The sequence below is a fragment of the Ambystoma mexicanum genome, chromosome 7q (assembly GCF_040938575.1).
Source record: "Ambystoma mexicanum isolate Mex_15411 chromosome 7q, UKY_AmexF1_1, whole genome shotgun sequence".
Lineage (NCBI taxonomy): Eukaryota > Metazoa > Chordata > Amphibia > Caudata > Ambystomatidae > Ambystoma > Ambystoma mexicanum.
Window position 1 is genome coordinate 370,115,496 of NC_090941.1, and position 26,197 is coordinate 370,141,692.

Genomic DNA, 26,197 nt, shown 5'->3' on the forward strand with positions numbered 1-26,197 from the left:
GGTAGGAAATAGCAGTGTAAAAGCATGTGCCTCTATACTTTTTTCCCAAATACTCATTGGTGACCCTTTTGTTTGTCGCATTTGGTAAGTTTCTAGTGCATCATCTATGCTTTCATTGGAATGCAATGGATGAATTGTGTAATGGTCCAAAAGAGTGGGGACTGTAGCTGGATCCAGAAGTTTGAATTGTCCAGTTTCTGATGGCTCTTGAGTTATTTCAGTTGTTTGCCTTAAGCTTTCATCAATATTAATTTCCTTGTAGTACTCATTATTGTCTTTTAGATATTGCAATGCTTGTCTAACTTTGTGTAAGTCCACTAACTGTTGCCAAATTTCTTTGTCCTTTGTTGGTACTCCATTTAGCAAGACTATTAAAGAATGCTCTATTGAACGTTCCACTCTTAGAGTGTGTACATTTTCCATTAGATCTAATGGCAAGTAAACTACTTTGCCACAAATACCTTTCACCAATTCAGAGGAAGTTAATTTTGCTGTTTTTGGATGAAGGCGTATAATTGCTTGAAATGGGTGAACTGTTTGAATTATTATGCTCTCATACAAATTGAGCTGTTGCAGGATTTTTGGTAATGGAAACAATTCTAAATTATTTGTAATAGCACGTGAAGGATGTGGTTGTTGTCTAATTGTGCAGTACAGTAACTGCAACATATTAGGCGTTCAGTTATTTCATATTTTCTTTCAGCTAAAGGGTACAAAGCTAATTCAAACCATTTAGAGTCTTCATTGTTTTCTATTTTGTATGCTATGTCCACATTTTTTGTGTTCCCTTTGTAAAACGTTCTGCGGCAACACACACACACATGGTTTGGTACTTCAGCCGATGACCTTTTAAATTTTACTATTTCTTTTCTGTATGTGTGTAATAGAAGGTTGCTATGTGCAGAATTGTCGCTACTATGTTCTAAAACTGTTGAACTTTCTACGTGGCACTCACTTCCAAAATACTTTTTCTGAATAGGGTCCATTTCTTCTTGTAAGTATTTGGGTGTACCATGCAGAAGAGTGGTATTTAAATTTTCTACTTCTGAAGCTGGACTTTTTGCATAGTATATTTTATACACTAAATTTCTTACATTGGAATGATGTACTGATATTCTTTTGATATCATGGAAGGTACTTTTGCAAATAGGCCCAGAAATGCAGGCTAATGAATGTCCTTTTAGTCCTGTGTCTTTCCGCACTGCACAAATATCCATATTTTGTAGCGCTTTCATTTTACTTTTGTCTTTACCTTTTACATATTGATTGAGGAACTGATGTAAAGATTTGAAAGCTTTGTTTGGAATGGCACACATTGATGTGCACGGCCATTTGTATATTGGACGGTGTGGTTCTGCTGAATCGAGAGGTAATTCTGAGTTTTCAGGAGATAGTTGTGCAAGCAGTGTTTCTTGTTCCATGATGTTAGTATTGATTTTCTCATACCCTCGTCCACTGCTATGGATGGCAATTGTGTTTTTTTGATTTTGTTTGTATGCTTCTTCATTAAAATATGGTTCTGTGGTTGTTGTGTGACTCCATTCACCACCACAAACATGCAAGAAATGATTTTTGTTCACATTACGTTTATTGCTAAGTTTCTTTTGTAGTTTGGTACTTAGTTTTGTTAGTGCTTTCATCCTATTTAACACTAATATGAACAACTTCCTTTTGAGAACGATTGCACTTTTCACGAGTGCTTATAGAATTAACTTTCTATGGTACGTTTTAAGGGGTGAGGATTATTTTGATCCTCTTCTCAGTAGATTCTGAAGGACTCTGTGACGAAACATGGTTTATTAGGAACATTGTTAGCTGTTCTGGCAGCCATTTTTTTGACATTTCTGTGTTTTGTGACACTTTTTGTTGGAGGAGGTACAGTTTTGGTAGTTGAGACTTCCTTTATTATGTTACCCAACTGCATTAGCTGGTTTGTACCAAGATTCTCTTCAAACTCTACAACAGGTGGATGCTTACATTGGGCACCTTTATTTTTCTTTGCTCTAATTCTGTGTTCCTTTCTACAGAGTTGTTTTTTGGTAGGCATTCTTTGTTGTCTGTTGAGAAAAAATATATACTTTGGTCTGTTGTCCAATGTATGTGTGCAGTGTGCATGTGTGCATAAGTCTGCTGGGGAAGCTCTTTGTCATGGTGTGTCAACGTACAGTGAATTCTAACAATCATTTTGTAAGGCTACTTTTCTGTTTGTATACTACTACAATGTGCTTCAGATGAGAGTACAAATTGGCCTACTTGTGACGAGAACCATTATTAATAACCGAAATTCCAGAAACGTGCTACAGCAACTTCTTTTCACAATCTAACCTTCTAAAGATTACCTATGTTATTTCAGTACCAAACACTCAGGGATTTGTCAGCCATTCTGCCTGTTATTGTTTGTTCAATAAATGGATATTTGTAGGTAGAATAGCTTACAAATCAATGCTTGCTTTGGTGCCCAAAATAAATAAATAACCCACGCAGCCTCTGCAGTACAGTACAGTACAAAAGGTTGTACTGTACATACTTTTTTGTGCAAGATGACCAGGTTTCTTCGGATATGTCGTCTGCAGTGTAGATGCTGTTGATTCTCAGGAGAGTAGTCTTCACTGCAAATTAAAAAAACAAAATCAATTACTTTGTGTGTTTGCAGCAGTGATGATACTGCAGACATTACTTGTGCTTCTTTCGTCAGAGGATTGAACTTTCATATTTCAACCCAGTGCACGTGCACATTTCACTTCACTCTGTGCAGTCTTTTCATATGATATGATATGATATGGCATTTGTAACGCGCCTATACACAAGTGTTTCATAGTACTTGCAATATGGTACTTGAAAGTCCTTCAAAATAACTAAATCTTTTAAGGGTATGGAAATGCCTTGCTCTTTACAAAGAGTACTATGCATAGGAGAGAGGTTTGTAAGCGATAAGGCAAAGTACTAGATGGGGAAACATTTTGTGCTTGTTAATGAAAAGCACAATGTCGAAAAATTGGGAGACCCTCAGAAGGAAATGTCAGCACTACAATCAGGAGCGCTTACTATTCTCACACGATCACATTGCAAGTAGCATTACTGTAGGCCGTACAGAGTACAGAACTCCGACATTTTCACATACAAAATGGAGGTCTGCCCTAAATAGGCATACTTGCAACGTATGTACAGGTTATGCGGAAGACAGTAAGCAGTCGTGCGATTTGTGAATGACAAATCGGCAATCTTGCAATTTAAAGGTGGAGCGTTGTTATGTATTCCCTATGGACATTTAGCAGCATTATTTTGTCTAATTTAAAACATTAGGCTTCCACGTGTTCTCCGATTAAAATACACATACCTGTACTCTATACTGATGCATGTAGACATGTATGGAGCTGTACATAGAAATTTGCAATCCTTGCACAGTAGCTTGTGAAGTAGGTGCTTTGCAATGGTATGCGACTTCCATTCAGAATCATCGACAGTAATTTTGAAGTGCGCAATGTTGATGACGGAGCTAAAATTAGCGATGTTCTATGTGATTGGTGGATGATTGTGCGACCGCTTAGTTGTATCCAATGTGGGACTCGCTTTGGTACCGCTGTAGAAAGGGTGGAAGGACTGGGTAAGAGTTACGTGCCGCACGCAGGCAACGCTTGTCCGCTCGTAGGGGGTGTCACATACGGGTTTCTACAGCAAACCCTGCATGGAAAGCTGACTGTAGGCATCAGCCAATCAGATGTTCACATTACTCTTTTGTGTGGAAAGACCGTGCGCACACTGAAGATGGCAGAGGTGGAGAGGGTCAGGGTTTTGATGCTTGGAGACATTTTTGTGCAAGGCTTACAACACTATGCCGAGAGTAGGCATGTGGCACACCATTTTGATGTGCGAGGAGTGGAGGTGGTGTGAAGCGCTGACACTGATGCCAATGCTGCGGCAATTCTGCAAGTTTGTAGAGACATGCATAGAACGACCACTCCTCATGTGGTTATTTTGCACTACAGTGCTTGCCATTTGGGATACCTGACTTCACATACTTAGTTGGCAGATTTGGCACAGTTGGTTGAAGCACTCATGACCATCTTCCCAACAACGAAAGTATTTTTTTCTGCTTTACTCCCAAGAGTACAATGGAACAACACTTCTGTTTTCTGTCCAGATCAAAGCATCAGGAGGTGTATCATCAATTGTGGCATGCGTGCATTCATGCTACGAGTTGGTATGTTTTTTTGCAGCCACAAAAACATTGCTCGAAGCAAAGTGCATTACTTTGAAGGAGATGGTTTTGTGCTATCTTCTTTGGGAAATGCGATGTTCTTTTGGAACGTAAGGCTTGCTTTAGAGAAGGTTCTGTAATGTTTGCAAGAGTAAAGCAAGGACAAAAAATACAAAAAAATGCATAAAATACCAGATGTATGTAGGGTATCTGGCCAAAAAAAACAAAAAAACCCTCTTTTCAGAGCCTACCTTAAAGTGGAAAAAGGGGAATAGTACTTTAATGTACCGTCGTCACGCTCTGATCCTGTACATGTCCGCAAACATGGCGGTAGTTAGCAGCCAGCACATATCACCACCGGGGATTCAAGGGTGGAGCCACATGTAAATGAGAATGAGCGGAGCTAGGGATTGGTCCATAAAGTTCAGTAGGTGTGTTCTGACCGATGTACTTTAGTAAGACCGTCTTCTCCCTCACAGGAGACCACACAGCCATGGCTTTCCATGCTTGAAAACAGATTATCTGGATGTTGGGAGACGCATGGATACATTGGTTGAAGGTGCATGCAGAAAGCTGCAGTTTATCTACAAATCTTGGATTTCCACATGCGGAAGTGCACTGGCATGGCGTGCGTGGCATGAGATGGCTGGACTTGGTACCTCTTTGTGTTACTTTACTGACAGAGCGTCCTCCAGATATACTGATCATTCATTGTGGAGGAAACAGTTTAGGCCATATATCTGGAATTTCTTTGCAATTTACAATGAAGGAAGGACTCGCGAAACTCATGGACATGTTTCCAAAGTGTCAAATATTTTTTCCCATATTGCCCAAAGACAAATATGGTTGCGTTCTTCTGCTTTTGGTCCACAAATGGAGAAAGCGAGACGCAATGTGAATAAGGCTGTGTGTGCATTTTTTAGAGATGTTGGCATGTCCTCTTTCAACAATGAAAACATTTTGTTTCGCACCACTTTCATTTTCCGCAGAGATGGAGTCCACCTCACATATGTTGGCAATCATATTTTTCTTTGCAATGTACAAAATGCATTTCGACCTCTTTTGCAATCACACTAACCTATCTGACAATCCGTTTTCCCCAATCCACTGTTTTTGACCCACACAACACACCACAAAAGGCTCTTTTCAGAGCCGCCACTTACTCCCAACGTACACTTTATTGCGTTTGCTCCGCTTGCACCCTCCCTTTTTTCCTCTACGACTGTCCGCAAACTTTTTCAGAACTCCGCAGGGCTCTACGGCCATCACTTCATAGCTCTATTGTTATACTGAGAAAGGCGGCTCTGAAAAGAGCCTTTTCTGTAATTTTTGTTGTTTTTACGTTCATTGCTTAACAGCACACGGCACACTAGGAGAAGAGGCGAAAGCAGGGTAAGGAAGGGACAACAGCCACGGGGATAAAAAAGAGCAACTGAACAGAGAAAGATTTAGAGTGAGCTTTATTTAGGTAAGGAGCAGATCTTCTGGTGCTCGGTGACTGCAGCCTCAAAAGCACTTCAAAAACTATCCCCCCTGCAGACTATTGTGTCACAATATGTGCACACTACTGTCACCTTTGAAAGGTAAGGGTCAACAGCATTGCAAATGGCTTGTGAGGCAGCTAGAGGGAGGCGCTCCCCCTGAGGAGTGTCTCCTGTGGTGGGAGGATCGGATACCGAGGATGCTGTGGAGGAACTCAAACGACTATGCTCTTCACATGGCACCACCTTGCGAATGTCTGCAGTGTGGAACGAAGTGAGGTGTCGCTTCATGGTTGTCGTACCAAAACTGTACGCTCCAAATCTCCCACGACTCTACACCACCTCACACTGGTTACACTACACCAGGTTCTCACGTGCTTTTGGTACTTTCACATAAACGGAAAACAACCAGCACACCCACGACTCCCGTCGAGTGCTCCTAGTGCGGAGTTCCTCCAATTCATTCTCTTCCTCCTCTTCTTCCTCAATCTCTACATCCTCACCCATATATCTCTTTGCAGGCCCTTGGTGAGGTGGTGGTGGGTTTGGGGGTGGTGCAGAGGCTAATGACCCAACAGCAGCCATGGAAGCCATACCGATTAGTTTCCTTTTGGTCACTACAGCAGTAAAGGCAACACACCTCAATCTGCTATAGCTAGAAGGACAATGAAGATGCGATCGGAGGTGTGGCCTTTTGTAGGGGTCCAGGGGTGTGCCTCGTGACCGTCTTCATCCCTACGAAGTGGTACACAAATTTTACACAGCAAGTCCTGAGGTGGCCTATTGTTTGGGATGTGTGAAATTACATTTTTACACTCTACAATACTTTGCCTTGTGTCTACAAGTTCATTTGTATTGTTGCTGAAGCACACAAACCGGGGCTTAACTTAACCATAACGACCCCTTAACAAAGTTTTTTCAGTGAATTTCATAGGTTTTTACCAGTACATGCTATTTTCCTACAACTTACTAATATCATACTTACCCAATATAGCAATGTTTGTGTCCAATTTACAAAGTGTCACCTTAAAACTCTGCCATTTTCCACCTTCTGGAATCATTTTTAACACTTCTATACACTTTTTGCAACTATTTCAACTAGTTTTGCATCCGTAGACGTCTACGAACTTCTAACTTCATAGCGGACCTTCTGGACAGTGCCACATGACCATACACTGGTGCGCAGCATGATGATGTGTCCGAGAACCCATCCGCACTTCACGATAAGATCTCTGCTTCGCAGACAGTTCAGAACTGCATTTTATACTGATCTAGGAACTTTCAACTTCAAAATTTCCCTTGCACCACTCCAAAACCTATTCCTACTCATTATCCATTAACAATCTAGTACACAGTACATATTGTTAGAAAAAACTGCTATTTATCTTAAAATGGCATCAGCTAATGCTATCCCTCGTCCCCCAGAGCCACCACCACTGCTGTACCTATCTTAGAAATAACACACGTGCAACATTTTCCCTTGTCCACACACCCCTCCATATCAGTGTTTGGTTCCTCTTCCCTCATTTCCCTTCCCACCTTTCGTTCTCAGCTCTTCTGCCCAAAAAATACATCCAAAAGCAACAAAAGACATATTCCTTTAGGAACCACCTTTCAGAGTTAAAAAATAGAACTAAAAAAAATGTAGACTCCATCTACTTTATGTTTCTCAGTAAAGTACATAGACTCAATAAGATTTTCCAGCATTTCTATTTGCATTTTGTGTTATGCTAATGGGAATATTGTGGCGTTCATCCTCCGTTCCAGGGACTGGAACAGTGGATCCCCGCCTAGAAGCCCAAGTTATCAGCCCATGTGAAGCGAGGTGGATAACGAGGTCTCGGGACCATTATCCCCCCCATTCCAGCCAATGAAATGGGGGATGACGTCCATTAGAACCCTAGGTTCCCAAAGCAGGAACCCGGGATGCTAAAAAAGAGGAGTTTTCTTCCTAAACCGGGACGCCTGTGGCGACCCAGTGTAGGAAGGAAAATCTTTTTCCAATATGGCCACCATGGCAGCCTGCAGAAGGCAGAAAGAGAACCCTATGACCAGAGCAAATTGTTCTTCCCTTTCAGATCTATCCTAATTTCAAATAGCTTTACCACAAAGCCAGTCCCAGGTGTACATGGCCACTTTAATCCAATGTTTGTCCCTTGTGGTCATGGCCAGTAGCTAGATTGTCTAGATCATGACCTTATTCCATGACCCGGACAATCTGGCCACTGCCCATGGCCACAGGCTACCCATCAGTCACTAAAGGTATGCCGCTATTTTTTGTAGCTATATTATGACACTTGTCAAATAATAAAACACTGGCACATTTGGAAAACCACACTTGTAGGTCCTTGCCAATGCTCCTTACGCAAGTTTGCTGAAAATCCACCCATGTTTTATTTTTTCAAAAGTGTCAAATGTATACACATACAATCGTCATATAAACTAGCCCCTACGTGACAAAATCCATTCAGACTTTACGAAAACATCTATATATAGATCTATAATCATTTTGCAAAACTTTGTGCAGATTTGTCAAATGACTCCACATTTATGAGCCTTTACAATATTTTGGGACTCCCCCTCTACTTTTGCTCCCTCTTGACAGAATCCCACCAAACTTCGCAAAAACATGTATATCTAGATCTATTATCAGTTTGCCAAATGAAGTGTAGATTCATCAAATGGCACCTCATTTATAAGCCTTTACATTATTTTGTCCCCCCATCTAATTTTGCCCCCTCTTCACAAAATCCCACCAAACTTTGCATACTCACTCAGAACCAGGTCAGAAATATACATGCAATATCTCCTACAGTTCCATTAAGTGGCGCCAAAGTTATAAGCCATCCAAGAACTGCATTTCACCAACCCTGTAATGCTGAGGTGTCCACAAACTTTCACAGGACTGTTCGCGAATATCCAAACTGTTTGTGGACTTTAGCGGCAAAAAACACCTGTATTTTTGCTTCTTGCAGCCATATCCCATCCCATCCTCATCACCCCTCACCTCCCCAGCGATTATTTGATAAGTTTGACAAGTGCAAAGTTGTGTTTATAATGTTTTTACCGCAATGTCCGCAGACACCGGCCGCTGTCCGCAAACCCAAGATGGCGGGCGTTTCCAAAAATCGGACACACTTCACGCTCTTCACCATCCAATCAGCGAACACGTTGCATGTCCGCGGACATGACGCAAGCCAATTAACCAATCAGTGTCCTGTCCGCGGAGCGAACAGGGAAGTGTGTCTGCAGAGTGGACATAGATATCACTCATTTTTTGTGGCCTACTTTTTGGTCATTTTAAAAAAAAACCTACTGGACGGATTTTCGCCAAATTTACAAAAGCCTGCTTTCGGGAACAAGCTGCTGCTCCTGCCACAAATTTGGTGAAAATCCCTCCAGCGGTTTGGGCTGTAGGCGTAGCAACGTTTTTTCCCCATTCAGTATATGGGAAAAAAATAAATTTTGGGACCCCCCTAAACCTTTGACCCCCCCTAGACCAAACCTCACCAAACTTTGCAAAACAATTGAGAGTGGGCCATATACTTTATTATACTATATATTTGGTGTGGATTCGTCCAGGGGGAGCAAAGTTATAAGCCGCCTAAAAATGCTCTTCCTATGGATTTAGCAACTTAACCATAACTACACGGCCACTACCGTGTAATGTTTTCCTTTCTCTGATATTATCTCCAGTGTTAACCTTTTTTATCAGTGTGGTGTAGACACCCCAGCGCCTACTATTTACTTTTCCCAGCTGAAATACAAAGCTTTGGAAACATAAACAAAATAAATCCTTACACCAAAGCAATCTTAATACCTTTTATAAATCTGTTCAACACAATGTGATTTAGAATAAAAACATAATTCAATTCACAACAATGCATTCCCCAAATCTTACCCACATCAATACTGCTGCATTTACATAAGAGAGAAAATAAGATTCCACCAGGGCGCGCCGGGATGGTCTGAAGCATCTCCGTCGGTCTCCTCCCCAGGGCAAGCTAACAGGGACTTGAGCCCCCCCTAACCCTTCAGGAGCAAGGTACCGACGCCCCCCAGGAACTGTGAAAACCCCCCTGGCACTGGATGAGAGTTTGACTTGCATCCTGAGATGGTGCGTACCTGAGATCAGTCCCTGTTTGTTGAGAGGGGAGTGTGTGGGCCTCCTCCCCTGCATACGGCTTCATGGCTGTCAGGCAGATCTTGCGGTGGGGGAGGGGTCGGAGCCCTCCATTTTGCTGGAGTTGTCAGAGCCTTCTGTTCTCCTGGCTGGAAGCTCGGTGGTCGTGTGTGTCTTCTACCACCCCTCACCAACGATTTCCCCCTGTTTGCTTCCTGCTGAAACTGGTGAACTGAGAGAAGCAGAGCTCTCCAGTGTTGTGCTACACTCTGCGCCGCCCTGCATTTGTGAAGGCCTGTGGGTTCGAGGCTGTGAGGAACGTGGAGTGTGGATCCCCAACGCGATTGCTTCCGGTAGTGCGAGTGGTCCCGCCCTCCCGACAGCTGCGAGGAACTCGCCGGCGGCTCGGGTACGACGGTGGGAGGTGCGGCTCTGTTGCCCTGTGATCCTGCTGTGGGTCCCCCTACTGCTGCCGTAGCCTGCTGTAGCCTGCTGTAGCCTCGGGGAGTGGTGCCTGGCTGGGCAGAGTGCAACTACCCGCCCTCCCCACTACTTGGAGTTTTAGGCGGCACGGACACCACATAGACTTTGAAGACTGCATTCAGGGCCGTGGGCCCCCTTCCTTACCTGTGTGGCATCACCCGGAGGAGGCCTTTCATTGGACACACCACCATCACCATTGGAGGTGGGGAGGGGGCAGGACCCTCCTAATTATATCTTTTTTTTTCTACTTTCGGGGTGTCTTGCCCCCCCTCGCCTTGGGTTACTTCGGGGGCGATTCCGGTGTGGTCGACATGCCCCCGTTTGGTAGCGACACAGACCACGGAGCTGGAGTGCCCCCATCATGGTGATGGGGCCCTGCTTTATGCCCCTGATACCCCTAAAGACTGGATAACCCTGTGAATACATCCTCTGCGATGGGGGGGTCACCCCCGGTCAAGTACGGATCTGCAACTGCTTGAAGCAACTGAACCCCCATCCCCTCACCTCTTGGGGTCTTCCCCACCCCAGTGCTTCTTCCTCTCCTGCTAGTCCTCGGTCCTCTTGGCGTGGCCTGGGTACGCAGACATATCTTCATGGAACTTTCTGTGTTGGAGGTCCGTGTTCCCCTATTCATGGGGCCCTAGGGTGTGTAGCATTTTGTGGAGTTGTGCTCTGGCGCAGAGATCCTTAACAATGCTGAGCCTGCCTGCCTCCTGGCCCGGGTTGTCCTGACTGTGTATCTCTCAGCCGTGGCCCTTCTCTCTCTTTTGTTGTTCCAGACGCTGTCGCCCCTAGGACTGGAGTGTTCCACCAAGCCGTTCACGCATTTGGTGGATGCAGCTGCTCCCCTCGTCCTTCATTCCACAGATTCTATCCCTCCAATACTTTGGTCCCCCTGGCCTGTTCTCAGATCTCTTGCCCTAGCTCGGGAGCCCAGTCATAGACAAGTCTTACCCCCACAAGGCGATCTGTACTTAAAGGTTCTGTGCTCCTCGCGCATTCTCCCACCCAGAAAGGGTGACAGGAGACAAAGAAGGAAACATACTACATAGGGGACAGAGTCATCTGTGCAACGTTGTGCTTGCGGGCGCTCAGGCAAGGTAGCTGTCGAGCGCCTGTACAAGCACCAATTGGACTCAATCCCACAAAGGCAGCACCTGAGGAGGCTTACCTACGCAGCCATTCTGTGGGGTGGTGTTGGTTTAGCAGGTAACAGAGTTCCAGAAGCTCAGTGTTACTTTCTTCCTAGTAGTGTGAGGGGGCTAAATGTGGACCTCCTTTAACAGCTGGGAAGGTCTGCAAGCGGAGGAACTTGAGTTGGAGGTCTGACTGCTATCACAGACCCCACGGAAGGACCCCCCCCATAGATCATCCGGACACCTCAAACGCATCGCTTTAGGCCCCCCTACTGATGAACAACCTCCGTACTCCTGATCATTCCTGCCTTCGAGTCTCTCTTCAATGGACTGGGCTCATTCATTACGTCAGTTCCGTTACTCCTCGTTGACCTCCATGGAATCTACCAGCCCACCCGCCCCTCCGCAACCAGAAGTGATGGACGCCCAGTTAGTTAATCGGAGCATGAAGGCTCTCCTGGAGGAGATCTGTGGCTTCAGGGCGACATTGGAAAAAGACTGGACTTGCTAGAAAAGAAGCTGGACTCGGTGGAAGATCGTGTTCAGGCCCTGGAGGGGAACCAGACTTCAGTTGATTTCCTTGAAACCCAAATGGATATGTGCCTGGCAGAGCTGGAGAGGCGGGAGGAGAAATGTGCACTGAAACTTGATGACCTGGAAAACAGGGAACGTCATAGTAACCTATGCTTCCTGGGGATCCCGGAATGGGATGGTGAAACGCAGGCAGACATCTTTAGAGTGGTCAATGAGGTGATCAGTAACCTCTTTGATGAAACCAATACCACAGAATCTATTATTGATAGAGCCCACAGAGCTGGAGCCCCCTCCAGGAGACCCAGGTCAATTCTAGTGAGGTTCCTTTACTAAGCCGAAAAGTCTAAGATCTTGGTGCGGCTCGGAAGAAGGGCCTGATTACCTGGGAAGATGTGAAAATCTCGATATACCAAGATCTGTCTGCCCTTAACCTGGCAAGGAGATGCCTTTGCGGCCTGCTTACAAGGTGGCTTCAGCCCTAGTGGATCCGATATAGGTGGGGCCACCCCTTCTCCCTTCCCTTCGAATATGAAGGCTATAAATACTCTCTGGTCACCAAAGATGACATCCAAAGGGTAACTCAAGAGCTCCTGGGTGAACCTTCTCGTGAGGACAATCAAGAACATTCCGAAAGACCCAAGGAGAGCCAAAGGGGGAGAACGGAAGAACGGAAGAACCATCAGAACGGCACCATTTAGACGGATGGTCCTGCCCTCCCCCGGGTCTTCCAAGGACTAGTCATGCTTTGTAAGCTGGAGAGGTTTTCCGAAATGGGGAGCTGATGTCTCGTTTGAAAACTTCGGGACCTTTCCGAAGCAAACACAATTCAAATGTCTTTGCAGGCATCTTGCTTCGTGACTGAATCTTTCCCTTGATTAGAGTGCAGGGGGGGGTGGAGTAGTGCTGTTCTTCTTCCGATTGGTTAAAGGTGAGTGGTGTTGGCTCCGAATGTTTATGATTTGTTGGCATTAGCTGCCCTGGAGGAGGCAGATGTTGGTGGCTTGGTCGGACGACATCTCTCATGACAGGCTGTCCAGGCGTTTAGAAAGGGGTAGGGGGGGTAAGTTGGGGAGTTGTTTGAGCTGGCAATGGGGGTTATTATTGTTTGAAAGAAACGGAACGGGTCCTGTATCCATTGAAGGTTGATCACTTTAGAATTTTCTCAGAATTGCAGGCACTTGGTGAGGAAATTGGCGAATCTGGCTCCGCGCAGGACCTTATATAGCCTACTATCAAGCCGATGGTTGATGTTTCTCTTTAGCTGGCATTGGGTTTGCTAAATGTTAGGGGACTGAATTCTCCGAATAAAAAATTGTTAGTGACGAAGGAGTTCAACAGGCTGAAACTTCATTTGTTGTTTTTGCAGGAGACCCACTGGGCGAGGGGTAGGGAGATGGCACTGAGGACAAGAACCATCCAGGAGGTTTTCCATGCCTCCACCCTGACTAAAAAGAGAGGGATAGTGATTGTGGTAACACCCAAAGCTCATTTCATAGCAAAAGCTCAGCGTGCTGACCACAGTGGCCTGTTTGTAATGGTGAAAGGAGAGATTAAGGGAAAGAAAGTGACGTTGGTGTCTATTTACGCCCCTAACGAGGCCCAGGGTAATTTTTGTTATGGGGTGAAAGCAAAGATCATGGGTTTTTCAGAGGGACTTCTCTTGGTGGGGGGTGATTTTAACATGGTTCTCCACCCAGATAGAGACAGAAAATAAGATCACCCTCCCACAGACCTACTAACCCAGAGGAGGATGGCCGCAGCTTTCCAGGCCACGAACGAGGCGCTTGGTCTTCTAGACTGCCACGCAATGTCCCAGGGGCGAAATCCGCTCTTCAGATTTTTCACTAGTCCACACTCATCTTTCTCTAGGATCGATTATGTTTTGCTTGACAGATCTTTGCGGGAAAGTATTTCGGGGTTCGGGTTGAATTGATCCCGTCGTCCGACCGCCACCTAGTTCGGGTCCAAGTTGGTATCTACCCAAACCCCCCCATGCCCATGAGAGGGACGTGTAACGATCTACGCTTGAAGGATAAGGAAACTGCCCAGTCTCTCCTCACGAGAATAAAGGAATTCTTTGAGCTAAATGACAATGGAGAAGTGGGTGAGGCGGGTATATGGGAGGCCTTTACGGCGACAATCCGGGGAATATAATTGGCATGGGGGCAACAAGAAAGCGTGTCAGGGGTAAAGAAGAAAAGACTCTCAGGGACAAAATCATTGCGATTCAGCAGGGGGGTAAACTCAGTTCCCAAATGTTTCCAGGTAAATGGGCTGAACTTCAACAACTTAAGGGGAAGCTGGCTACCCTTTTGGTTGGGCAAACTGTGAGAAGACTGTCCTTTCTTAAACAAAAGTATATGGAGAGGGGGAAGAAAGCAGATAAAATGTTAGTTTGGAAGCTACGTGAGCTTAGAAGCAGTAGAAGGGTGGATGCAGTGCGTCTCCCGGAGGGTGAAAAATGTCTTAGCGATCAGGGGATTGCAGATCAATTCCGAATATTTTATGAGCGCTTATACACATCAGAGTGCTTGGGAGACGAGCCGGCAGCTGATGACTCCTGGACTCTCTCCTGATCCCACACCTCCCCCTGGAGAAGGTGGACCCTCTAGAGAGGCCCATCACACCCCAAGAGGTAGTGGATACTATTGCCTCCATGAAGGGAGGTACCACTCCTGGCGAAAATGGCTTCACAGTCCAGTTTTATAAATCCTTTCGTTCAGCCCTGGCCCCATTCCTGGCTAAACTATTCAATGCAACCTTGAACTCTAGGATGCTTCCCCATTCCATGCTATCGGTCTGTATTGTAGTTATCCCGAATGAGGGGAAGGACTCGTTGAGCTGCCAATCCTACCGCCCTATTTCTTTGTTAAATAAGGATGTCAAGGTCCTAGCAAAGTTGCTTGCAAATAGATTTGCCCAGCACCTCCCCTCTTTAGTGCATGGTGATCAGGTTCGGTTTATTCCCGGGAGGCAGGGTTCTGATGATATTAGGAAAACTCTAGATTTGATGCACGAGGCTGATAGTAACGGCGTAGAAGCCTACCATTATCATTAGACTCCGAAAAGGCCTTTGACGGGGTGAGTGGTCTTATATGAGTAAAGTCCTCCTCAGGACGGGTTTAGGGGAGTGTTTTTGGGACTGGATAGCTGCTCTCTACAATGGTCTGTCTGCCAGGGTGCGGTCAATGGGGTAGTTTCTGATTTGTTCTTCCTTTCCCGGGGTACTCGGCAGGGATGCCCTCTTTTTCCGCTTTTATATGCCCTCGCGATGGAACCGCTTGCTATAGCTATTAGACAGCACCAGGGGATTTCTGGGGTTAGATGCAGGGATTTGGTTTTAGGCTATCCCTTTTTCCAGACGACATCCTGGTCTACATGACCAACCTGGAGTACTCTCTCTCGAACCTCTTAGACCTGATCCGATCATTTGGGGTCTTTTCTGGTCTGAAAATTAACCCAGCAAAGTCATGTCTCATGCCAATGGGGAGATTGGACGGGATCCTGGGAGGGAAAGACTCGGTTGAGGGTATCCAGGTTGAGCGTACGTCTGTACCCTATCTGGGGGTCCTTCTCCCGAGGGATCTGGGAAATCTCTTTGAGCTCAACGTCCCCCCCGCTCTCTTCAAGATCCGTTTAGATCTCCAATGATGGGCCCCTCTGACCCTCTCTTGGTTTGGGTGCATGGTATTCCTAAAAATGAATATACTCCCTCAGCTCCTGTACCTCTTCTCTGCCCTCCCTACTATAGTACCAGAGACCTTCTTTAAATCCCTGCAGGCCATGGCCTTGTGGTTTGTCTGGAATGGAAAGAGGCCGAGGGTCAAATTTGATACCCTGACTCTCCCGAAATCATATGGGGGCTTTGGCCTCCCAGACTTCCGCCAATACTATAAGGCGGCCCAGTTAAGGGTCATGTTAGAGCACATGAAAGACAAACTGCAAACCTACTGGACATATATAGAAGACACTCACATGCACCCCAAGAAAGTAAGAGATCTCCTGGGGGCCCCGGCCAAGGATCTTCCTGATGAAATAAGGTATCGCTCAAACTTGTCAGTTTTGTGGTCCCTATGGAAGCAAGATAAATCCAATGCTTTCCTTTCCTCCTGGCCTTTCCCCCCTGTCCTCCTTATAGGGGCTCCCCTTGATCTGGGGAAGAGGGGATTCAAGCATACCCAATTGTGGTCTGACATGGGATTGGAAAGGGCTGCCCAGTTCTTTCATAATGGCATTTTTGCATACAGCTCCATTGCAGAGGTCATGGGGGACCACCCATTGTCAATCTTTGATTACCTCAGGATAAAGGGTCTCCTGACAAGCCCTAGATGGGGAATGTCACTTTCCCATCCCCTCAAAGCCCTAGAAAGAATGATAGTGGAGGCTGCTGCGAGAAAAGGTGTTCTTTCCAAAATATATAGAATCCTGATAACAGCCCAACTCAAGAGAAGGCAGGGGTTTAAGCAGTTCTGGGAGGATAAATGGGGAGAGTCGTTGGATAAGAGGGCATGGTCCAAACTCTTTGGGGTACTATTTTCAGGTTCCCTTTACACGGCTGCTATGGAGCATAATTTTAAGGTCTTACACACGTGGCATCTCCCACCTGAGAGGTTGGCTAAAATGTTTCACTGCACCACCCCACTCTGTCTTAGGGGTTGTGGTCAGCGAGGGACCTGGTATTACTTGTGATGGGAATGCCCCGCAGTCCAGATTTTTTGGTCGGAACTCCTGAGCTGGATTAAAGATATTATGGGTTTCCAGCTTCCCCTAAGCCCTATGGACTTCCTGTTTGGTTTCCCCTCCCCTCACCTGCCTCAGACTCAGACACCTTCCCCAGGGTGGTCCAGGCCATGTTGAGGGCAAGGAGGTTGGCTCTTGCTCAGAAGTGGAGAAGTAAATCAGTCCCCTCCAGAGCTGAATGGCAGGCAAAGCTTTGGGCTATCTTCACTTACGAGAAACTAACAGCTCTGGTTCACGATACGATGAGCGCCTTCTTGCTGGACTGGACGGTGGTACTCTTGCATGAGGACTGTCGTTCTATGAGACTTTGAGGCTCCTGGCCCGGACTTGGCCGAATGGATGGTCTCCTTGTGTATTGCACTATATTGCTAATGGGGGGTTGTCGCCACAGGACCCATCTGGTCAGCCCATTAATTCTGTAGGGCCCTCTGATGGTCTTGTTTGGATCCTCTATGGCCTGATTGGGTCCGGTTAATTATGAGCAGGAAGCATTGCAGTACATGGAAACGTGGCATTCGGTCCCTTTGTCATTTAGTTCATGCAAAAAGAAAACATCGAGCACTTTGTTTTAAATATAGTCTCCTGTGCTAACTAATAATTAATTGCATTCAAACCATTCTCCTCATGTTGAACTTCACTTACAATTATTTATGAGACTTCTGCACTTCGTCTGGACAATCTCTTTCTGCCGTGGTTTATCTATGCAGGAGTATTCCAACCCCCACATTCCCCCGGTGTCCACCTTGGGATCCTGGCAAACTTCAATGCTAGGGCGTCCCCTCTCTCTGCACTCCCTTCTGCAGACTGCAGCGCCAGACAAGGAAAAACCCAGGACCCAGGAGTGGCACACGCAAGAACAGAAGACCCAACCTTTCGGTTCAACTCCCTATTTAATCTATCTGTCTGTCAATCAAGAGTAGCACAGCCTGCCCCTTGACGCATTTGACACCTCCTAGACCTCTGACTCCACTGTCCAATCACTTCACAAGAGCCTTCATGTATCTACTTATTTCCTGTGCAAACAAAAGAGGTTTCAATATGCATAAGAAGACAGCTATTCATTTCTTATTTTATTTTTTTCTGGTGCACACTTCTCTTCAGACAGAATATCCATCCATGTTTACTGAAACTGCATTGCAATGTTAATCAGGAAAACTAATTAGTTACTGGGGTTTTGTTAATAGGGAAGTTAGTTAATTATATATGTTATTTTCCTAATCCACTTCTTCACAGATGGGAATGCTCCTAATTTTGTATGTGTGTATTGCACATTGAATCCACTGTCGTTTTCTGCATTCTGTTTTGTCATGTAAGGCCTAATGTGGCATTTCACTTGCCCATCCCTTTCCTGCATTCAGCTGAGCTGTATCCCTAATCTGCTAAAGGTTTTGTACCCATCTTACTGGCTGCTATTGAAAACATTGTAATTGCACACATTTTGTAGTGGCTGCTTTTAAACACTTTGTAGTGGCTGCTTTTAAAACACTGCCATCAGCATTTACACCCATTTTGTTGCTTTCATTGAAAACACTGTCATCTGCATTTGCACGTATCAATGCCATGTATCCCTACACTAGATTTGTTTCCCACCCATCCTAGCAACTGCCACATATATTCCGAAAGTTATGTTATGTTATGTTATTTTGCACTTATATAGCGCCTTATATACCATTGGTATGGTCTGAAGGTGCTGGTAGGTTGAACGCCCTTGGGAACCGAAGTCCTGGTCAGTAGAGGGAGTAGAGAGAGTCCAAAGGTGCATGTGCGCACCAGGTATGTGTGCAGCTGGTGCGGAATTCCTGTGGCAGCTGCTGCCTAGCGGTATGTCTGGTGGCTGATAGATCAGGAGTATGTGTTCGATCTGGCCGGAATTATCCAGACCGAGAGTGGCAGCATTAGGCCTGAGGAGAACGCTTGGCTGGGGGTGTGAGACCAGCAATGCTTACTTAGAGTGATGGGGAGTGAGCGGCAGATGTTGATATGAGAACAGTTATACCGAATGGTGTCATAGTATCTCTGTGTTCTAGTTGAATGGTGGTGTAAGGAGAGAGTAAGCGTGGGGTGTGATAAGAGGTATGCATCCACACTCAGCCTCTCTCCACACTCAGTGCCTCTCCACACTCAGCGCCTCTCCACACTCAGTGCCTCTCCATGCTCAGCGCCTCTCCACACTCAGCGCCTCTCCACACTCAGCCTCTCCACACTCTGCCTCTCCACGCTCAGCCTCTCCACACTCAGCCTCTCTCCACACTCAGCCTCTCTCCACACTCAGCCGCTCTGCTCGTTCTTCTCCTGTGCACTCTCTTCCGCTCTGCAGGCTCCTCCGTTCTCCACTCTCTTACTCTCTTCCATTCTCTTCACTCATCATTTCCCCACACCTCTCTGCTCTCCATACTCAGCTGCTCTCCACATTCAACCATTCTCTATACTCGTCTGCCCTCCCCACTCATTCGCTCTCCGTACTCGTCTGTTCTCTACACTCATCCGCCCTTCATACTCATCGGCTCTCCATATTCATCCTCCAACCGTATTAATCCTCTACACTAGTCCACACTCATCAGCTCTCCACACTCATCCGTTTTCCAGACTCATCTGTTCTTCGCACTCATCCGTTCTTCGTACTCATCCGTTCTCCACACTCATCTGCCCTCTACACTCATCCGTTCTCCACACTCATCTGCCCTCTACACTCATCCGTTCTCCACACTCATCTGCCCTCTACACTCATCCGTTCTCCACACTCATCTGCCCTCTACACTCATCGGTCCTCCACACTCATCCGCCGACCGCCTTAATCCTCTACATTTGTCCACATTCGTCCGCTATACAGCCTCTTCCGCTCTCCACACTCTTCCGCTCTCCACACTCTTCCGCTCTCCACACTCTTCTGCTCTCCACACTCTTCCGCTCTCCACGCTCTTCCGCTCTCCATGCTCTTCCGCTCTCCACGCTCTTCTGCTCTCCACACTCTTCCGCTCTCCACATTCATCGGCCAACCGCATCAGTCCTCAACATTCGTCCACACTCATCCGCTCTCCACACTCATCCGCTCTCCACACTCATCCGCTCTCAGCACTCATCCGCTCTCAGCACTCATCCCCCCTCCATACTCATTGGCCCTTCACACTCATCGGCCCTCCACACTCATTGGCCAACTGCAGTAATCCTCTATACTTGTCCACCTTCATCCGCTCTACACAGTCTTCCGCTCTATACACTCATCTGCTCCATACACTCATCCGTTTTGCAGACTCATCCGCTCTCCATACTCATTTGCTCTCCATACTCATATGCTCTCCACACTCATCCGCCCTCCACACTCATCCGCCCTTCACACTCATCCGCCCTCCACATTCATCGGTCCTACACACTCATCGGTCCTACACACTCATGTGTCCTACACACTCATACGCCAACTGCATTAATCCTCTACATTCGTTCCTACTCATCTGCTCTACACACTTATCCGCTCTACGCACTCATCCGCTCTACGCACTCATCCACTCTCAGCACTCATCCACTTTCAGTACTCATCCGCTCTCAGCACTCATCCGCTCTCAGCACTCATCCGCTCTCAGTGCTTATCCGCTCTCAGCGCTCATCATTACATTGCTCGTTTAGTACTGTTTGTCTTTATAGTTTACATTCGAGATTGTTTAGCTGTAAATTTCTTGCATCAGGTCGATTGCTGGGTCGGTGTTATTGTGATGAAGCTAGTTTGGAACCGTTTATTCTTAGGGGAAGAGCCAGGTTTTCAGTAGTTTGCGGAAGGCCGTTAAGCCTTCAGTTAGGCGGATGTGGGATGGGAGCGAGTTCCACAGGGTTGGGGCCAGGGCTGAGAATGATGATCCGCCTAACCTGATTGAGTTTGTCTTAGGAATTACGAGGAGGCCGGCTGAGCTTGATCTTAGGGTGCGAGTGGGGTGGTAAGGTATCGGCTTGTCTTGAAGATATTGAGCTCCAGTTTTATGCAGTGCTCGATGGGAGAGGCATAAGGTTTTGAAAGCCACCCTACGGGCTACTGGAAGCCAGTGCAGTGTCTTAAGGGCTGGGGATACGTGGTCTCTTGGACCAAGCGCAAGTAGCATTTTGGCAGCCACGTTTTGTGCTCTTTGGAGTTTATTTAGTTGGTAGGTATGAATTCCGAGGTATAGGGGGTTTCCATAGTCGAGTCTTGATATGACGATTGATTGGACTGCAGAGACTCTGTTGGGAAATGAGAGGTATGGAAGGATGCGCCTAAGGTTTTTGAGGTGGTAGTGGCAGGAATTTGAGACATTGTTGACTTGGCGCGAGAGTGTTAGGTCGGAGTCCAGGGTGCATCCAAGATTTTTCACTGTGTTGGAGGGTGTCGGTGAGTTGCCCATGGCTGGTGGCCAGGGTAGTGGGTGCGGAAGAAGGTCGGAGTTGCCGCAGACCATGATTTCTGTTTTGGAGGGGTTTAAAAGGAGGTGGCTTTGGGTCATCCAGAGTTCTATGTTAAGGAGGCAGGATGCCAGGTCAGGTCGGGAGTTGGGTTTCGAGTTCAGGAGTTTTAGAATTAGTTTAGTGTCGTCGGCGTAGTTGTAACACAGGATATTGTGAGAACGAATTATTGGTGGGAGGGTGATCAGGTAGAGGTTGAACAGGAGGGCGGATAGACATGCTCCTTGGGGGACTCCCGTGTCGACTGGTCGGGCTTGTGAGGTAAAGCTGGAGAGTGTCGTTATTTGGTGCCTATCTTTGAGGAATGAAGCAATCCATTTAAGGGTGGTTCCACGAATTCCTAGGGAGTGGAGGCGGTCTAGGAGGATTGAGTGATTGATCGTGTCAAAGGCGGCCGATAGGTCGAGGAGGATTAGTGCGGTGCATCACGCAGAGTCTGCTGTCATTTTAAGGTCATCCCAGATCGAGGTTAGGGTGGTTTCAGTTCTGTGACGTGATCTGAAGCCTGATTGGGCGGGGTCTAGAAGGTTGTTGGTTTCGACAAAGGCATTTAGTTGGGAGTAGGCGGTTCGGTCAATGAGTTTGGCAAGGAGCCTGGTGTTTGAGATTGGGCGGTAGTTTTTGGGCTCGAGAGGGTCGAGCAAAGGTTTTTTAATTAGAGGTTTGACGTGCACTATTTTGAATGCGTCGGGAAAGATACCGGAGGAGAGGGAGGAATTTATGATAGATCTTGCGTGTTCACCTGCGCAAGTGGAAGCAAACATTTCTTTAAGGGTTGTGGCAGGGCAAGGGTCCAGTGGTGATCCAGATGGTTTGCGAGCAGATAGAAGTTTGAGAAATTGTTCTGGTGACATTGGACTAAAGGATTCAAACGTTGATTGCGTAGAGGTCGCGGGGGAAGGGCTGGCCGGTACGGGCAGAGGGTTGCCTGGAGGCTGTAGTAGAGCCAGTTTGGTATTTAGGGTTTTTGTTCTTTCAATAGCCGTGTTGTAAAAGTGGAGGGAGAGTGAGTCGCAGAGTGATTGTGAGGGGGTCGGGACGGTTGTATTACAAGCTGGATTGGTGAATTCTGAGATGATTTTGTGGAGTTCTTTGCTTGGGTTTTTGCAGTTTAGGATTCGGGAGTTGTAGTGGGCTTTTTTTGCTTTCTGAATTTCGGCCTTGTATTGATATAGGTGTTGGGGCAAGGTGGTCCTGCTCTCGTGGGTTTTCTCTTTCTGCCATTTGCATTCTAGGTATTTGTAAATTCGTTTAGTGGTCTTCAACTCAGGGGTGAACCATCTGGGGAAAGGGCCACGGCGGGTTGATGGTTTACACGGGGGGGGTGAGTCACAGAAGAGATGCATTGAGCCATGAGTCAAAGGCCTCAGGGGTTAGTTGGTTATTGGGTCGGCAGGTGGGTGGTGGAGATTGGAGGAGTGCCTCGGCTAGGTCTGGGGTGATCCGACTTCGGAAGAATGTGCCACCTTCAGAATAGGTCTTAAGTACCGAAAAGGTTGTTAATGCTTTTAACAACCTTTTCAATACTTAAGAACCAGTTGAGAATCTGGCCCTATGTTGCAGTAATGAACTTGTTTAAGCAGCAGTCAGAAATAAACAAAAAAATGTGCCATAAACATGAACATACATTTGATCTGATAGTACTCACTAAAGAAAACAGCTAAGCAAAGATATAAGAGCTTTACAGCCTTATGACCTTCCCACAAAAATTATATTAAAAAAAGTAAAAAATGTGATACAGAAACTGGTCAAAAAACAACCAGGCCCTTAAATTTCAAACTGATGCTGAACTAATGTTGGCGACTTTAGCTGGAAAGAGAAGTGCACATATATGGGCATTGCTGAATGTTGCGAATCAAGATACTCAACTTCCCAATCAACTGAACCCAATAAACGAAACAATTTGGGCTTGGTATTATCAAGAATTATATGTTGCTTTGCAACCAGTCGAAAAGAACGCAAAAGATATATGGGTTGAGGATGAAACTCTAATCTTCAATAGAGATGATATTTGCCTTAAAATTTTGAAACTGAGTAAATCTAGGGCTCTGAGTCCTGATGGACTGTCTAACATGATAATAAAAGAGCACCCAGAAGCCTAGGCTACTATATTTTCCATTATATTTGCAGAAATAATGAAACAAAGCCAAAATCTGCCTTGATGGAAAAAATCAATTGTGAACCTGATATATAAAAAGCGGGGCTGAAATGTACACATCAACTATCGTCTAATCGCACTATTGGATATTCTAGGGAAATTATTTGAGTGATTGTTGCCTAGAGATCTTAATCAATGGATGAAATCAACGGCCCAGTAGGACAGATCTCAAACAGGATTTGTATGTGTGCTGGGAACAGCAGTAAATCTATTAGCTATGGCAATAATCAAACATAAGGACATTCTTTAAATCAACCTATTTACATGGCCTTTGTTCATTTTAAGATGGCCTTTGATGCATTAACAAGAGAGCTGCTCTTTGCAAAAATGAAAGAAGCGGCATGTCCAACATACATACAAGCCTTAATCATGCAATTCTATTCAGGCACTTCTGTCCATATTTGATTATCTCAGGATGGAAAACCCACCTCACCCATTCTAACTGCAAGAGGCCTGAAGCGGGGGTACATTCTTGTAGCAACCTTATTCCATTTTTTCACAGCAGATATTGGAAAATATTTTAAAGCTACATTCTCAGATTCCCCAAAAATGGGTATGTCAACCCTCCCGTGGTTGTTATATGACGACTTAGTTCTTATGGCAAAAACTCCTAAAGTCCTTCAGAATCTTCTGAGGGTGCTTGAAGGCTATTCAATAGCAAATCATCTAGTTATTAACCTAGAGAAAATGCAAAAACAATCTTCAACACATCGAAGAACTGTCAAATACCAGCTGTAATGACTAATGCGGGCACTTTTCAATAGACCTACTAATGAACAACCCAACCAGAGCTAAGACCAAACTCTGGCTATATGATTGCCAAATGACGTGGCAGCAACATAGGCAATATCACTTGTTTACAACTGGTATCTTCAACTTGAAACTGTATAATCTATCAGAAATGTATCTATTGAAATTCCCGGCTAGCAAATATCAAAATTTGTTTATGAGATTTCGATTCAATTTTTGCCCAACTAGATTTTTATTGGCAACTAGATCTAATGCCTCCTCTGATCAAAAGAACTGCAGATTCCGTACTCGTTCATCTCAGCTAGTAACATTAAAACATATTGTAGTTGAATGTCCAGCTCTTTATTCAGTTTGGAAATTGTATCTCCGACATTTGTTTTAGGATTATAAGAGACAACCTATGGGATCTCGTTTCTAATAGTAAGCGAATATCAGTTATTTTAGCAACAATTAAATTCATAGAATCATCATTGCTTAATAATGTTTGAAAAAATCTATTTAAAAATGAAAAATGTTGTTCTGTTAAATATTGTACTGTAAAGATAATTTTAATTGATCAAATAGATTTATATCTCGTAACAAAATAAGAATGGATTTATGCAAGTCTTATCCTCTAAATGAAATACATGGATGAATCAAACATAGATGTTTGAATGCCAACTTGGAACACATCTTCAATCACTATATACATGCATTATTATTCTTTTTTTGTCCTTTTAAAATTGTAAAGGTAATTTTATATGCTGTAAAATGAAATGAAGTGTTATTCTTGTCAACTGTAATTAACGTATGTATGACAAGTACATTGAAAGGTTTAACTTTTAACTAAATAAAAGAATTTTAAAAAAATCACATAGGCTTTTGTTTTCTTATTTACAAACATTAAATAGTATCTCCAGCTCCTGTGGATGGTAAAAGAACATATAATTGTACTTCCTTTTGCATCTGAGAGCTGATCCGTTTATGACTGTAGATAATGCTAATTGTCATGGTGCAAGTTCTGTGGAAAACCTAAAATGACTTGTGCCAAGATCTGTTACTTAGTAGGAAATATCTATATTGGTTTGATTGAGAGAAATATAAGCTCCTCCTTGCTCCTACACAACCTGCTAGATGTCATATAAGTGAAAATATGTTGAAAATAAAGAACAGGAGTGCTAGGTCTCTCAGAACATTCTTAATTTTATAATATTAATAACATTCAAAACCACATATGATTGTTATACACTTTTTCGTTTTTTTTTTAGAATATTGCTCAATTTATATACAGTCTGCAAACATATAGATGGATATATTCCCCATCAATATAAATGGTAAGGACCACTAAGTTGATCTTTTTTTAACTTTAATTGCTACTGAGTTCAATACCAAAGTCATTTTTATTTAGATACTGTAGAAATTCAGTTGGCTCAGTCAAGGGTCCTGGGCAGATCATGTTGATGTTGTCAATGTAACTGCTCCAATATTTGACATGTTGGTAACATTGTGTGCTTAGTTGTACATGTGTCTTCTCAAGTAGACCCATAAATAAATTGGCCATGGGTATGACACAGCCAGACCCCATCGCATTGTCCCCGATCTGTTAATAGAAAATGTCACTGAAGAGGGACATATTGTTCTTAAAACAAATTCAAGAAATTCTTTGAGCATTTCGACATGTACAAGTCAGCGGCAATGAACGTAAAACAAGATCAACCTTTTAGACCCTTTCCATTTATATTGCTGAAGGGAATTTACACACTAAGACTATCAGTAAACCAACTGAGGTGAATCCAATTCAATCTTGCACACAACTCGCTTGATAACATACCACTGGGAAAACTCACCAGAACAATAATAAATTGCAGTAAAGAAACATAATTTGAAATTGAATTAACTCTAATTTGCAAAAGGTTCAAGGATAGAAGCTATAAGATGGAGAACATCCACTGAGCATAGGAAAGGACTAATAAGAAAATCAGGTTAGTGATCATTAAGGAAAAAGAACAAAACAGCCCAACCAAGAAATGTGAACCAATGTGGCATTCATCCCCAAAGGGGGGGAAAGGGGATAATGGCCTGAGAGCCGATTGTTATCGGCCCGATTGAATTGTGGGTGGATAATGAGGACTCCAGGCCGTTATCCCCGTTCCAGCCCCTTGAAAGGGGAATGAAGGCCATTAGCACCTG